The 18,048-nt window shown below is 35.9% G+C and overlaps 1 protein-coding gene across 1 annotated transcript in view; it reads left to right on the top strand.

The window, feature by feature from the left end:
* LOC113091515 (CD209 antigen-like protein C) overlaps positions 1 to 18,048 on the top strand; it is a 73,365-nt gene that overhangs the window by 30,069 nt on the left and 25,248 nt on the right. The window lies entirely within an intron of this gene.

The following is an 18,048-nucleotide window of genomic DNA, read 5'->3' as shown; positions in this document are numbered from 1 at the left end:
AGCGTAATGCGATGAGAAAGTCTGTAGTTTACAGTTCGCTGCGGCGTGATGAGATCTAGCGAAGTCAAGAAATCTCGCAATTTTAGGGCGACAGCGTTAGAACAAACATTTGTTGGTTAGGCTATATTGATCTCACGGTCATTATAAAGTTTTGTATGTTTATTTTCATCTCAACATATTAATGAACGCTGTTACAGATTTTGTCTTAGAAACGCGCAATACAATAGTTTGTTAAAAGATAACGCTATGGGGTGTTTGAGTAACACCGTCGTCTCCGATGCTCGAAGTTTTCACCGCTTACAGGCACCCCGCTAACCTAAACCTGTAACTCTATCATAATTATTTAAAATAACTATAAACTTCATGCGTGACACCTATGTAACTGACTAAAACTAATATGTATGCTAAACAAAACATTTGCGGTGGTGAAAAAAATGAAGTGAATTAATAGGTTTTCTGAAAGAAGAGCGGGTTATTTAGACGTGACAGCGCAGTTCCAGTCGTAGTGCGGTTTCCCGGATCAGACCTTAAGCACGACGAATGACTAAAGAAGGTCAAAATCATCCCGCCCTCCACTTAAATGAACGACTTATCAACAGCGGTTTATTTATTGAAGTACTGTTTAGAGATGCATACGATGAAAATACCGCATCCATGACATCCATGACTTTTAATGTCTAACTTTAGTGTAGTAGATGGGTTTGTATTAAGTATAAGAGTCATAACAGAAGATGGTAAGGCTCATTTTAAAAGTCGAGGTAGTGGCTATTATTTGTCTTTGTGACACAGGTAGACCAGAAAAAGCTCTAAAGTGCATCACAATCTCAGTTTAAACACTCTCTTGACAATCATTTAATCATCTTGTACTCTATTTTGTTCATGTTTTTGTCTGTTTGACCAAACTCTGACAATAGTCTTTATCTAAAAAACAATGAAAAAGATGCACGGCTGGTGGACCAGATCAACATTAAAAGTTTTCACAATAGTTTAGAAGAGTGAATTTCACTATTGGGTAATTGTTATTCTGATACACATTTCCTGTATAAAAGACTATATCTATAACCTTTTCAGGTGAATGTAGTACAATCTTATGGATCTTAAACGTAATCACGTTACAACAAGGCGACATAGTCCCTCTAGCAAATCCGTCAAAAGTGGACAAAGCAGAAAAATCTCAGCGCACGGTAGATGATAATGCTTACGACCAAAGGGGAGTACGCATAGGCCTACTCTTTAATGTCAAGCGGCAAATGCTGAAACAATGCGAATACGGTCATCGGCTATATGAAAAAGAGCTCTAGATGTAGGGGCGATATTGTCATGCTGTAAAATTCCTGTGAACAGGCAGTGTATGTTTGACCGCAGTCAAAGAAAACTGCAAAACAACATGTCAACAGATCGGTCGACTATCTCTGGTAAAAAAAATAAAATAAATAAAATGATACATGTTTACGAGTCACACATTGACAATTTTTGTCTTATGTGACCATTACAGCTAAAATCACTGAATTATGAAATGCAAAAGTGTGTACGGCATTTTTCTCTAACCGTTACAAAAGTGAGAACGTCGTAGTTCTCAAATGTGTTTGTATTACAACGGTAGCCCATCTAACAAATCTGGAAAAAGTGGAGAAGCAAAGATGTTTAGCACATACACGCGTACACCGGAGATGTTGCTTTATTTGAATCGAAGAAGATGGCCGTAGGAACTGATTGTGTTGTGTTTTGTCAAAATAATGAAAAATGTTCGGGGGAAATGTTTAATCATTTTTCTTAAATGAATAGAATGCGCTCACCCCGCGCGAGAGTTGGCATGGACTTACAGGATTCTTAAAACAAAATGTGATTTGCGTCATCGGCTATCCGAACACGATGACTAAATCTAACGGAGTAATAAAAATATCATTTACAAATCAACAGTTAACAAAAAATAAATACTTTAACAATTGTATTCTGAATTCTATATGCGTTGTAAACGTTAGTTTTCTTTCTTAGTGGTTTGGTCGCTCGAATAATGGATAAAATGTATCTCACAAGAGTGTGGAAACTTTAACGAGTGTACCGTTTGATTTGTTTAAGTTGTAATAGTTTTAAGTGTAAAACAGCTAGACTTCATTTTTGCTTCGATGCTTCATGCGATCACACTTTTGGACAGACACAAAGTTGAGCTAAAAGAAATATCTCAAAGAGAAAAAAACTGTTACTTAATTTCTTAATTTTCATTTATTCCTATTACGATGACGCCGCACAAAGATCGCATAAAAACGTAGGATCCGACAAACAAATTGTGAACGGACCTCGAATCTCGAGGTGTAAGAAAAATGTGATTTACAAAACTGTGAATTGTGATTCTTAGTGAAACACCCTTGACATGATCTGTTGGCATCTACAAAACAGTCAAAGTGTATGTTTTCTGTTCTAGGTAAGAACATTTACACCGAGTGTTATAGGCCGGGTAAATAATTTGAAAATAGTATTTCTGTCGAATGAGAAAAGTTTAGCGTACATTTGAAAAAAATTTCTGATGTAGAAATTATGTTTCTGCCAAACACATCCAAAAGAGAAAGAGTTTTCTACTCGTGTGAGAAAAGCACTCGGGTGGATAAATTATATGAAGAGACGATGACGGTCATCGGTTATTTAAAAAAATAAGACGATAGACGGTGTGCCTTGCTTTAGTGACACACAATGTGTTTAAACACATTTCAAATTGTAGGTGTAATTATTTTAGTGACTTTAAGCAAGATGTATATTTGTTATTTTACAGTACGCATACAATCTACAGGATAGAAGGATGGGGATACAGTAAAATACAACTATAAACTTTAAGAAAAGTTAACTTTCATTACACTATTGTAAAGGAATCTTACAGTAGGCTAAATGAAAAGCACTACGTAATAAGGCTGAAGGGCAAACAACTGATGGAAAACACACGTTGGGGGGGTACTGTCGGTTAAATATATTGTTTTAAATAAGGATTTAAATACAAAAGTAAGTACTTTTAATACAAAACATATAAAATAGAACTACAGCCTGTTAGATGTACAGGCGGTCATTTTAATATTTTTGCTTTTAAATGGAGGTATTTTGGGACGGCTAAGCAGAGGGCCTGCAAATGTCTTTCCTGCTCTGTGTCTGAAAGTACCGTGGATATGTGAAAGGTTTACGACCGTAGCAACGTACATAAATTACATCTCTAGGACGCGTGGGTCTTTCCTGAACCATCTTTAATGGTTGAATACGATCGAGGGTCTTTCTTCTAAAGGATAAAGCAACTTCATCTAAACTTCACAGTCTATACTGTGACAAACAAACGAGCTCCTCAGCATAGATTTAAAGCAAAATCAATATTTTAAGTTTTATTTTTAAAAAACATACAGAAAGACTTTGGCTTCATGTTTCATTGTGTGTGTGTGTGTGAGAGAGAGAGAGAGAGAGAGAGAGAGAGAGGGAGAGGGAAAGGGAGAGAGAAAGAGAGTGTGTGTGTGTGTGTGAGAGAGAGAGAGAGATAGAGAGAGAGAGAGAGAGAGAGAGTGTGTGTGTGTGAGAGAGAGGGGGGAGAGTGTGTGTGTGTGTGTGTGTGTGTGTGTGGGTGTGAGGGAGAGAGAGAGAGAGAGATGGTATGAAAACTTTGAAGATGGTGCTAAAAATAAGAACTTTAAAGAATCTAAAGTGATTAATGCATGACGCATCTAATATAATATAATCATATATATGATATATGATATAATATGATATAAATAATTTTTTATTTATATCATATTATATAAAAATATAAAATATTTTAGGTAATATATATCATCATTTTGTTGAATTAAGAATCAACGGACATCAGATGTACTGGGGGTACTGATTATTAAAAAACATTACATTAATGTTAGCTTTGAAATAATGTACACCATTGACTTAGAACATGCGGTCTGGAACTCCACCCTCGCCTGCGCGGGGTGTGTGTGAAGCAGCCCCTCGGGTCTCACATACATTTCACTACGAGGACCTGTGAGATTCTGTTTATGATTTAATCATTTTTATTTTATTTTTTAAGTCGTATTATTTTATTTTGGGGATATTTCATTCATGTTTGGACATCTCTCACCGGTCTAAGACTGTAAGGGATAATTTTTTATATGTATCATCAGAAATGTTTATTGTATATATACTATGCTATCACATTTAAAATAAGTTATCTTTTAAAAAAAAAAGAAGAGTATGGTGTGTTTTATAAGTTTGATTAACTTAAATGTTGAATACCTTTTTTTGTTTAATGAATTGCTTTAGTAGCCCGATGTCATTATATAATTATTTATTTTCATATTCTTTAACCCCTGGAGTCTGAGTGGGTTTTGGGGACTGGAGATATTTTGACACCCCTCAGACGTTGGTGTTTTTCATTATCCTAAAACGTATTAGTGGCTAAAAGTCTGAATATCCCATAATATGTGATCAGCATGATTGTACATGTCTGTAATTTTGAGAAGGCTGCGTTTATGATTAGTTTTTGTTTAAAATATGTTTAAAATGTGTTTGTATATGTTGTATAAGTATTGATTGAATACATGATTAAAAAAATGTATGATAAAATTATTTGTTTTGGTTTAGTAACATGTCTGTTACTGCGATGTGTTTTATAAAAACGATGAATACTTGTTTAAAATGTATGTTCCGGTTTAGTAACATGCCGTCATATATAATTTAATATTGTTTAAAATAGAGATAAATCTCTTTTTAACTTGATATGTCCACGCGTATGTCCGCTTGTTTATATGGTTTATCAGAATACAAATTTGTATAGCGCCGTGGATATTATAGTGATATAACAAGGTACGTGTGGCTTATGATGAAATTTATAGGCTAGTCATAATTCAGATCGCTTAAAAGTGTACGTGCATGCAGCATTTTATTGTATGGTGGTACTGTAGGTGTACGGTTAAAATAAATAATTAAACAGCTTTTTGAAAAAGATATGATATAAAGATGGATATAAAAGGTTTTAAATATAATATAGAAAATGTCTTGCAACAAATAATGTGAAATGAATTTAACTGAATTGTGTCAATGACACGTCCGGGTTCCTCAATAGACCATATTCTTCATTCTGTTCAATTATATATTTTTTCCCCGATCCTGGTAAAATGTATATTTTTAGTGATGAACAAAACTAATGTAAATGTTTTGTTTTATATTGTTTGTGAATGTATAATGTGTTTATATTCATTAAAAGAAGAAAATAAGACTTGGAGACGAATGTGTGTACACAGGCATTAGAGGGAGAGAGAGGGAGAGAGAGAGGGGTACAAGAGATGCTAGCCGCTCGCCCACCGTAATTCATAGATGCACCGGTCAGAAAACTGTCAAAAACATGGTACTCCCGCGTGAGATACGTTAGTTTTAATAAAAAAAATGGCTTTGAAGATATTATGATTTTGTAGTAAATTCCGACGAGTGTGCACTGTGGCGTGCAAACGCAGACAGTGGGGACACAGAGGGTCAGGATCAAAGGTGTGTGAAAACATCTCTTTCCTGCTCTATAAAAAAAAAAAAGGAAAAAAAGATCTTGTTTTATCTGAAACAGTCGGTTTCAGAATATTTTTTTATACAGTTTCATTTATAACCTTTTTTTAAAAGAACAGAATGTTTTTTCAACCTTAGTTAAATTGTTTTTAGATTATGTGTATTATATAAATTATATAATGTTTTATATATATATATAAATGTGAAATAACTAAAATGTGTTTTAGATTATATAAATTATATTTTTTATATATATAAATGTGAAATAATTAAAATGTGTTTTAGATTATATAAATTATATAATGTTTTATATATATAAATGTGAAATAATTAAAATGTGTTTTAGATTATATGAATTATATAACTGAAATGTTTTTCAACCTTTAATTGTTTTATATATATAAATTATAGGATGTTTTATATATATATATATATATATATATATATATATATATATATATATATATATATATATATATATATATATAAAATGTAGAACACACCGACCCCATTTATACACCGCTCATAAATGTAATGGGAGGGGGGAGAAGCCTTATAACCACACACACACACACACACACACACACACACACATAACCTTATAACTGTGATAAACTTCAAACAAACTAACTGACACAGAGTTCAAACAACTGGCACACACTTCAAACAAACTAACGGTCAATAGGGTAAAACTTTCTGTCAAAACCACATGATCGATGCGTGAGGAGTCTTTCATGTACCATTATAATTTAAAACTAACTAGGTCAATAGGGTAAAACTTTCTGTCAAAACCGCATGATCGATGTGTGGGGAGTCTTTCATGTACCATTATAATTTAAAACTAACTAGGTCAATAGGGTAAAACTTTCTGTCAAAACCGCATGATCGATGTGTGGGGAGTCTTTCATCTTCCGTTTAAACTAGCCGTCAAAACCATGATTTAGAACTAACTAGGTCAATAGGGTAAAACTTTCTGTCAAAACCGCATGATCGATGCTTGGAAAGGTCATAGGTTAACCCTTGAAGCCGGAAAGTTCCGCCCATCCATCATAAGGTTACCGGAAGTTCAACCTGTCAAAAGGTCAAAGGTCAAAGTCATAAATCATCTTGGCATAAAGTGTATAATAATAACTACTCACATTCTCTTCATAAGTAAAGGTTCACTTGCACAATTCATTAAAAACAAAAAAACACCACAAAAAAAAAAACAAATAATATTGTGTAAAAAAAAAAAGGGCTTGGCAGTTAATGACAACAATATGATGAACTAAAGACTAGATATTTTGAGGGGTAAGACTATTGCACAGAAAACTATATAATCAATTTTGAGCAAGATGACATTAGCAACTAATAATGTAGGAAACTGCAGATAAATGTGCAGAATCAATTGCATGAATGTAAAAAGGCAACCACAACTTGTTCAAAAGAATGAGAAACTGGTTTTATGGTGTATAAATGACTAGGGGTCTCATTAAATTTTATGTAGGCACAAAAGCTAGATTTTGCGTATGTCCAAAAGTTTTCAGATTTACAAAACTATGCGCACACCAGAACCTGCACAAAAAGGTTCCCCAGTCAGGGGAAGATTGTGTGTACGTGAATTTCCACCTCATCTCCTCCCCAAAATCACCATATATGGAGCTTACAACGCATTGTTTTACTATGCATAACCTCATCTGCATATCATTTACATGTGAATTCCCATGTACGTGACACCATGTTTAAAGGGGGGGTGAAATGCTCGTTTTCACTCAATATCCTGTTAATCTTGAGTACCTATAGAGTAGTACTGCATCCTTCATAACTCCAAAAAGTCTTTAGTTTTATTATATTCATAAGAGAAAGATAGTCTGTACCGATTTTTCCCGGAAAAACACGAGCGCCTAGAGGTGTGACGTGTGGGCGGAGCTAAAGAATCACGAGCGCCAGTAGGCTTTTGCGTTGAGAGCGTTTGGAAGCTGTGACATTACCCAGAGCCATTGAAAAACATATTTAATAGCTCTGACATTGCCTTTAGGAAAAAACCATCATCCAAAATAAACCATGGCTAACAGTCAGATTCAGCATATATTTATGATCCAGAATCAGATCCCGAGGCTGAAACTGAACGAGAGCAGCAGCAGCAATGACTCGCTCCGAGCGGGGCTCGAACCCGGGTCTCCGATGGGAGGTGGACGCACTAACAAGGAGGCAGAGATATTTTAAGCAGTTTTACTCACCGCCTGCGGTTCCAACACACGATCGTGACCCTTTTTCGTTGGGATTGCATCATCCTTAAGAAATAAACGATACGCAAATCCGTCGTCAAACCTGGCCTTGTTTGTAAAACAAGCATCTTCGAAATGCAGGGAACAAACACAAACACTTGCACAACTCCGTTGATGCTCTGTAAAAATAAACTCCATCCACTGGTCCCTTAATGCTGTTTTTTCTTTGGTAATCTGTGCAGGGTTGTCTTGCCCTGGCAACCAAAAACACACTCCTTTTGTGACATTTTGCGACGCTCTCACTCTGATCAGTGAATGTCTCTGCTCTGCTCCACGGGAGCGCGCGCTCTTCCGGGAGAAGTGCCTCAGGACCCATATAAGGAAATTCCGCTCCATCTAACGTCACACAGAGCCATACTCGAAAAAAACTTTCCGAAACTTGTGACAAACCGGAAGGAGTATTTTTGGAACAGAAATACTCCTTCAAACATACAACTAAATTTTTGAAACTTTGTCCATGTTTAGCATGGGAATCCAACTCTTTAACAGTGTAAAAAACTCAGTATGCATGAAATAGCATTTCATCCCCCCTTTAACACAGAGACAGTAGAAAAAATAGTATCCCTGCTCTGTTTTAGAATAAATGAAAATGTATTTATTACATTTACATTTATTAATTTAGCAGACGCTTTTATCCAAAGCGACTTACAAATGATGACAGTGGAAGCAATCAAAAACAACTTGAAGCTTCTAGAGGCACATAAGACATAAGTCTGAAGTAATACATTTAAGTAAATGGGTAAAGAGCCAGTGGTAATTTCATAGGCAAACATCAATGCCTTGAATTTTATGCGAGCAGCTATTGGTAGCCAGTGTAAACTGATAAACAGAGGTGTGACGCGCATTCTTTTTGGCTCATTAAAAATTAATCTTGCTGCCGCGTAATAAATACATGAAAATATTCATAAAAACAAAATGGTTTCAAATAGTTCAAATAGATATTTTAGATAATCTCATTATTTTACACTAGCCAAATAGAATTTAGATTATTTAATTAAATGTATGCAGTTTTTCTGTTAATATAAACATATTTGAGCTATTTTAGTGGAAACAGATAAACGCATATTTATTACAGTGTATTGACTGATTCGGCACGTCACTGACAAAGTATTGTAGAAAGGAAACATGCAAATCTTACCGTTTTCTCAGAGTTATGTCCCTATAGTGGAATTTTTCATGATGTAGGAGAGACTTTACACAGCATTACCACCTCTGTGCAGCTGTGGTTGAACAGTAATCCAGCAGTGTCCGCAATAATATCGCAGTAAGTGTGCATCATCAATCATTGTTCTAGCTAAAATATTTCTCATAACGTGGCCTATAGTTTAGTTTAAAGCATGCGCGTAATTTTCACGGGGGTTACAGGGAGTCGTGACCCCCCCAAAAAATAAGATCCAGCTAATATAACCCCCCCAATATCACATCATTCAGATTAAAATAAATATGAAATATTCGGAATTAATACTTTTGTTCGTTTTCTTTATTAATTTCATTTCCCAGCAGGAAAGATAGTATCATATTTTAAATAATCTGTAAATACCCCCCCGCCCACCACACCGACTACTTGGTTTTAACCAACCTGCTTTCTCTACCAAGGTTGTTCAAAGTGTTGCCAAGTCCGCTTATTAAACGTGGCTTTGGGCTTGTTTTTCTGTAAAGTCACTTACAAATACTGTTAGTCGCGGGTAAATTGACAATCTGTACCCACAGTTTAAAATCAATCCCGTCGAATTGTAAAACCGTGCACACAGTTTATTTATTTTTATCTTCCCAGAACCTGGGGGGTTCCATAGAAAAAGTAGCTTGTTTTGGGCTTTCACAGGCCTGGTTGCTTATTTGTCTTGCGAGATCTGGCAACACTGGTTGTTCACTATTTTGCGCAGTCCCTGGGATGAATGGTTTGAATTTCACGGAAAGATGAAAAGGACAGTGAAAGGCAGCCAGACCACAATTTTTCATTGTTGGTTGACACCAGCCAAAAAAATGAAAAATCCTGACCGAACGGAGGTACCTCTATTGCTAAGTTAGCTGTTAAATTAGCTCAGCGTTTCTCAAAGTGTGGGCTGCGGGCGCATGTGGGGGCTGGTGGTGAATAGAGACATGACAAGTGGGGAGCGACAAACAGGTTTTGTGCCCATCTTTTTTATTCCTTTATTTATTGACCATACACTCAAAACAAAACAAAACAAAACAAAGACACATTTAAATGTAAGCCTTACTTAACGTTTTCACATGTAAGTTTAAAAGTTTTTCAAGGCGACCGTTATTAATCGTAGTATCACTTTATGGTTCTCATGGAGATGCGTCATTCATTGCTTGTCACACCGCAGCCACAATAGCGCTGAATGACTGATGATCTGCTTTTATTTCATTTTTTATTCAAAATTTCACCAATTTGTTAGCTATACAGTGTTTCCCCTAGGTTTAGAGCTTTTGGAAGGGGTGGGTGGGTTTGGTTGGTTGTGGAAATTGACAGACACAAACACTTAAAGAGTCATGGTGTTCATTTGTTTCTTTTAATTGCAGCAGTGTAACTGAACAATTATTTGAACTGAACATTAAACTAAAAATGTAATTTAAACTAAAAATGTAATTTAATCACAAAGTGTGCAGCTTTTTTCACTGCAATGGATCTTTCAGGGCTTCTGGAAGAACATTTCTCTTGATATGGAAAGTCAAAATGTCTGGTCCATTTATTGAGTTCTGTATGCATGCTGCAAGATTCCGGATGTTTGTCTTTACCTGCAAATGCAGGGTCTCTCACACCAAAGGCATGTGTCTTATCCACTACACCATCAACCAATCGTTTATGTATGACCGTTTATGTAGGCTAAGGTCATTTAGGAAGTTTTTATTTTATATTAGTTTCTTATTTATATGGTTTTATCTTATTTAAACTTTGTAATATAATATAATTGCACTTTTGTTTTCTCTATTTAAAAGTTTTGAATGCTGTTATTTGATGTTAAGTTTTTCAAATGTGATATTAATAAAATAAATTTTAACAGTTAAACTTAAAGCCTAGTTTATTAACATTTTGTTGGGGTGATTGGGGACAGGTGGGGCTCGGACCCAATCATAATGTAATTTGCTAGTAAATGGGCATAAGGTGTTTAAAATGCTTTCCAACTTTTTAGTGAGGATTAGGATATACCACCACGAGATTTTTATATCAGGAAGAGGGAAATGGCCAAGAATGAGATAAGAGAGAGACAGGTGACCAGAGAGAGAGAGAAGGAGGTGACAGAAGAGGTACAGATTTTGTAGAAGGAGAGAGAGGAGGTGACAGAGGGTCAGGTGACCAAAGTGAGGGAGAGAGAGCACAGAGACAGGCAGCGCAGGAGGCACAGATGACCAGGTAAGAGACCTTAAACAAAATTGTGCATGAAAACACACTGTCAGAACACTGACGTTCAGTGAACTGCATGTGAATGGTGTCAAGTACCTTATAAAACTAAACTCTGTAGTATTCCATAGGAGTTTTAGGACAGAAACCACTCAATTATCCACTATAGGGTGGTTGTCGAACTCTTGGTATTGTTATGGGTTTTAAGTCCAAAGAATTCACAACTGTAGATGCCCTCTCAAAAAGTCTTGACTTATCTTGACATTGCTCATTGTGCATAGTATTTTGTTTTGAATGAGAGGATTTGTGTAAAGCAAGTGATTTGGTTCCTGTGGCTTCCTCACAGAGGGTCACATGATGAGGGCAGCAGTCAGGCAAATGCGCAGGTGAGAACACAACATAATTTAGCTGTGAATAGTGTTATTGATATGTACAATAGATTCATTTAATAGGATTGTTATTTCAGAGAGTAACACATTTTCATGTCCTGTTTAAACACAGGATATTGAGCCCCATGTCAGGGACCAGTTGAACACAGACAACAGGGACAGAGAGGGATTTGATGTTTCAGACATCATCACCTGCACAAAGCCTGCACAACCTGATCCTAAGTTTATAGTAGTGCAGAAGCGAGCTAACTAAGTGTGTTGTCTTTTCAACAAAAATGGTTCACAACTTTCCCTTGGTTGCATTACAGTGCAACTTTACAAGGGGTCATATGTTTTCACTGTGCCAAGGTTTTTTTGAATCAGTCAACATTTGCAAGCAACTGTGACCCTGCCTTTGTAAGTGTAGGCTTTAGAAATTGGAAAAAGGCTATCCAGAAGTTCTCAGAACATGCAAAAAGTCAGTTGCATATCCATGACATGAACATCTGTGCACAAAAAAGGTAACACTGTGGCTTCACAGCTTCCTTCAACTGTTGCCAGACAACAGGAGGAAGCAAGGTATGGATTGATGAAGATTGTAGGCTCCATCAAATACTTAGCTAGGCAAGGTTTAGCTCTACGAGGTCATGTGGAAGAGAAGGGTAATCTATCCCAACATCTGAAAGAAAATGCAGATGACCCTGCTTTTCAGAAGTGGTAAGTGACACACAAGCAGGATTAAAAACTAAATACTAGGCATAATGAGCAAAGACATTATAAGAGGAATAGCTGACACTATTAGATGCCTCCCAGTCACACAGTTTGCCTTGATTGTTGATGGGACACAAGACATATCAGGTCAAGAACAAGAATCTGTATGTCTTTGTTATGTGCATCATGACTTAAATCCTCATGAGGAATTCATTGGGATGTATTCAGTGCCTGAGACCACAGGAGAATCTCTTGCAAATGTAGCATTAGATGTAATCTGCTGACTAAATTTGCCATTTTCAGCACTGCGTGGGCAGACATATAATGGTGCAGCGAATATGTCTGGCAAATATTCTGGAACACAGGCTCACATTAGGAAGAAACAACCACTTGCTTTATATGTGCACTGTGGAGCACACTGTGTTAATTTGATAGCACAGAAGGCATGCACAGCTTCTATAGTTGTGCGAGACGCCCTTGACTGGGTTCATCAATTAGGAGTTTTGTGTGGACAGTCTGGCAGAGAGGAGCTTTAGTGCTCTTAGACGATTAAAGACTTGGTTACGCACAACTATGACACAGCAGAGGCTGAACCATTTGCAGTGTGTCACATCCATCAGGACAAACTGGATCTCTTAACTAAGAATTCAGTGTGTGCACAGTTCATTTCTTTTACACCGAGACATAAACAGGTGTTTGGTGCTTTTATCTGAATGGTATGTGTGTTAAGTTGTAGCCTAATTTGTTGTAACCAGGGATGTAGTGGGGGCTAAACGCATGTAAACGCCGTTTACGCACCTCCCAAAATTCGGAAATAGCTTTTACCCACCTCCAAAGTGTGTTTATCCACCTCTAAATAGCCTACAGTTCCTATGACATTTTAAATTAAGCTTATGTCGTTTTAGTTTCATATTGATCATTATTAGTTTTGTAGGTTGTTTGTTGTTAAAGATGAAGTCTTTTATATTGCGCTGCAACATGTCAGTGTTGACCAATTGCTTGCAGTGTTGCCAGTAGTGGGAAGTTCGGATCATTTTACTGACTCGGATCTATGAGTCTCGTTCAGCAAATGAACTAATCTTTTCTCTTCCCGTCTCTATGGGACTGACATGAAGAATAAAAGACTCGGACCTCACCTGTCGATTCAGAACCCATATGTTGTGTAATGAGCATGTGGGGTCAACACAAAATGAACGAATCACTCTCTGAGATAACTCGGTAGTCCTGAGTCATATTAAAGATTCGTTCAAAATGAATGACATGCAACAGACTGCATCAAAATTCAAAAATGGATATCCGGCAATTAATAATAATAATAATAATAACGTTCGTTATTTTGAATAGAAATCATCACTCATACAGCATCCATTCGTCTCATCTCCGGTTTATTTGTGTTCGTATACATACAATATCCACGATCCGCCAGTAGTCCGCAAATGCACACATTTGAATAGATAATAATTTTATGACATGTTTGTAAAATATTTCGTCATACAGAATAACATCTATATTCATTTTACACTGATTTATGCGATCTGAAGAACTAAAACAGCTAACAGAGCTAGCGATTACTCTCCTCTTATTGATTCGCGTCAGCTATGACATCAGTGCAATATCATTAGTTTGTAAAGCTGTCAATCATCTCACGTGAACCACGTGATCAAAAGGATGTCCTTGTGCAATGAAGCCGTCTGTGTCATTGCAGTCTGTGTCATTGATAAAATATATGAAAGACAAAAATAAAAAAATATTTGATTCCAGCTTGTTAAATGTGAATATATTCTAGTGTCTTCTCTCCTCTCTGACAGTGAACTGAATATCTTTTGATGGACCATTCCTGGGCTTTTGGGGAAACACTGATCCAGATTTTTCTGACATATTATAGACCAAACAACTAACCGATTAATTGAGAAAATATTCAACAGATTAATCGACTATGAAAATAATCAAAAATCCCTAATCTTTACGTACAAGTGCATTGCATTGGAACCCCTCGATAAAAGCCTCCCTCTCTATTCCTCTTAAAAAAAAATTGTTCTCTCTGTTTTGTCATTTAGTAAACTTTATAGATTTCAACCTTATTATTCCTTCTTGAGTCTCTTTAACAAGAACTTAGATTAATGTATGATTTGAATAGTGATTGTGTGACCTATATGAGGGAACAACCAGTGATGCTGTAGTAATATCAGATGATAGCCTATAGTGATGTCATCAGGATACACATACACCTTACCACGATGTGGTCACCCAGAATTTATAGTTTACCCACCTCTTTTTTTACCACTACACCTCTGGTTGTAACATACCTTAAAATGTTATTTACAGATGGGCCTTCTTTTGTATATACATGCTTTTGTTTAGAATTTGTTAGTGGATGTTTTAGTTTTGGTGATGCCACTAATATGTGAAATCTGTTTAGAATAAAGTTGCAAGTTGCACTCCAGTGTGCCACCCTGTATTGTGTAATGTACTGAGAGTTTAATTGTGCACAATACATTTGCTGCATGTAGGTGCCAATTCAGTGATGCAATTATTTAATCTTTAAGTTCTTTTTTTTTTTTTTTTTTCATAAGATATTGAACACACACACAAAAAATTCTATTAAGTGGAAGCTGCCACTGCTGGCTAGTGCTTAAACACTTAATTTAACTACTGTGTCATAAATAGTCAAGTGAACAGCTGCATTTACATTAAGTAGCCTAAATCAGTAAAAGTATCACAATGTACAGGTCCTTCTAAAAAAAATTAGCATATTGTGAAAAAGTTAATTATTTTCCATAATGTAATGATAAAAAATTTAACTTTAATATATTTTACATTCATTGGTCACCAACTGAAATAATTCAGGTCTTTTATTGTTTTAACCCTGTGGAGTCTAAGGGTATTTTGGGGGCCTGGAGAAGTTTTGTCATGCCCTGATATTTGTGCTTTTTTCAGTTTCTTATAAATATCTAAATGGGTAAAGTCTAATATCACTGTAATCAGCACAAACTGGGCTATAATAATATGTGAAAGGCATGCATGTACATGATTTTATTTTCGAGAAAAAAAATGTTATGCATGGTTAGTGAAAAACTAAAAATGTTAAATCACTTGAATAAGGCCATAAAACACATACATAACATTGGTTCCCGGGATTGTTGAGAACTGGAGCTTGTAGCCTAGAATTTTTCTTTCTGAATGATGTGAAAATCATCTTGTTTACTCACTCACAGAAAACAATATATTGATTTAAATTTTCTAAGACACTTTTTGTTGGTAAAAGTCATATGTGCGTAGGCGTCAACTATCATGAATATCATTGTGATTTACACCTGAGAAGAGAAAGCCCTCCATAATGAGCTGCATAATGAGCCTTTCAGTCAGCTGTGACACTGAGAGGGAGGAGTTACAAGAAAGAATGTGAGAACAAAATAAATCTATATAATTTTATGTTTGTAGTTTATTAAGAATATATTTAATTATCCCACAACATAATTTAATATCCACTTGGGGGAGCAGTTAAACAGTTTATTAGAAACAATCAAAGCTGACTTTCAAACATATTTTTTGGCATCCTTACTCCAGTCACACAATCCTTCAGAAAACCTTTTAACAATCTTATTTTCTACAAAAAAACCCCCATTAATTATTATCATCATTATTATTTTTTATCATTATTAATGTTGAAAAGAGCTGATAATATTTTTCAGTTTTTTTTTTAGGGGAATTAAATAGAAAGAACTGCATTGTTTTTACATTTGTTAGAGTTATCTCTATTTGTCACATTTATATTATTTACATCAAGCTTTTGAATGGTATAGTAGTGGATATTGTTATTGAAACTTCATAATGTTTCACTTGATTATACATTTAGTCAGGAATTATAGTTTGGAAAAAGTATTTGGAAAAAGTCTAACTAGTAAAATGTTTACATGTTATGTGAAAACTAGAACAAATAAATAAAAAGAGGCTTACTCATGTTTATGAACTCTGCTGAATAAAGTGCTTCATTCTTTTTTCTGAGGAAATCCATTTCTCAAATCCTCGACCACATCACATCTTTTTGGAGTGATTTATGTCTTATTCCTCTCATCGCGAAGCAAACAGTAAAATAAAATAAAAACTTGAAGAACAGTCTCGCTGCTTTTTCTTCTGTGTGGGTGTATTCAAGCCGCGCGCTTCAGTTTGAATCTGAATAGCGCGTTCAGCGCGGGGGTGTGGTTACATTAGATATAATGAAGGGAGACATGAAAAACATACATCGCGTTGTTTTGATATGGATTACTTTATCTCAGAATATTTGTTTTCGGCAGCACTTGTCTGGTTTAAAAGTAGACATTTCAGGCTTTCTATAGATATCTCTCTCATGTCTCTTCGTTGAGTATTCACTGAGTTACAGTTAATTTTAATGACATGTTTGTACATGACGATCAGCGGAGACAAAGACTGTAGACAGCATACCTTGTTTGTTATCTTTATTTTATAAGTGCACAAAGGTGTTTTGTTATTATGTCTATATCCCAAAAAAAACTAGACCCTTTACAGATTTGATTTATGTATTGCTCTTATCTGTACGATTAAAACTGAGAGTGTAATTTAAGTTCTTTTCGGGGTTATCAGGAGAAAATGACTCAAAACGCATATATGCGTTAATCAACTCCATAGGGTTAAGGCTGTGATAGATTGGCCAACTCCAGATTCCCGTAAGGCCCTACAGCGGTTTCTGGGGTTCGCCAATTTTTATCTATGTTTTATTCGTAATTTCAGCCAACTAGTCTCACCTCTGACCACCTTGACCCCCCCGGTAACACCTGCAAAAGATTCCTGAGGCTTTTAAAAACTCCCAGCCTGGTTCATTACTCAAAACCACAATCATGGGTAAGACTGCCGACCTGACTGCTGTCCAGAAGGCCATCATTGACACCCTCAAGCGAGAGGGTAAGACACAGAAAGAAATTTCTGAACGAATAGGCTGTTCCCAGAGTGCTGTATCAAGGCACCTCAGTGCGAAGTCTGTGGGAAGGAAAAAGTGTGGCAAAAAACACTGCACAACGAGAAGAGGTGACGGGACCCTGAGGAAGATTGTGGAGAAGGACCGATTCCAGACCTTGGGGGACCTGCGGAAGCAGTGGACTGAGTCTGGAGTAGAAACATCCAGAGCCACCGTGCACAGGTGTGTGCAGGAAATGGGTTACAGAGAAGCAGAATGCATGTCATTCGGAAATCAAGGTGCCAGAGTCTGGCAATAGAGTCTGGCTGCAGACATGATGCACTCTCAGCCGCGCATGCGCACTTAACACACATGCACTGTCAGCCGCACGCATGCGCTTTGAGGACATGCACGCTCAGGCACACGCATTCAAATGTAAATAAAAAGTTTTTCACGAGGTGAAATCCGATTTTAAAAAGGTGGAGATTAATTTTTTTTATAATATTTTATAATAATTTAATATAAAATTAAGACTTTGTTGAACAACTACACTAAAAATGTCCGATTGCTTTGCATATGTAACGTTACCTACGTAGATGGTCCGCATATTGGCAAGATACATTATTAATGGAAATACATTACTACAAACGTATTCCGACCTGAAATGAATTGCAATTACATAGGCATTTTTTTTTTTCTTTTTGATTTCAGTTTAATTACTATTTATATTTCTTAATTGTAGGAATGACAAATTGTATATGTCATTGTAAAACTTTATATTGAATTATTAAATTACTGATTAACAAGCACCTGTTTATATTCCTTTTTTGTAAAATGAAAGATGTATATAACATTAAATAATGAATTATTAAATCATTAATTAACAAGTCTCCTAGTCACAGCCAATGATAATATTCTTTCCAAAACTGACAC

Source organism: Carassius auratus, unplaced genomic scaffold, assembly GCF_003368295.1.
Source record: "Carassius auratus strain Wakin unplaced genomic scaffold, ASM336829v1 scaf_tig00214205, whole genome shotgun sequence".
NCBI lineage: Eukaryota > Metazoa > Chordata > Actinopteri > Cypriniformes > Cyprinidae > Carassius > Carassius auratus.
Note: the sequence above shows the minus strand (reverse complement) of the source record. Positions and strands in the feature narration are given on the sequence as shown.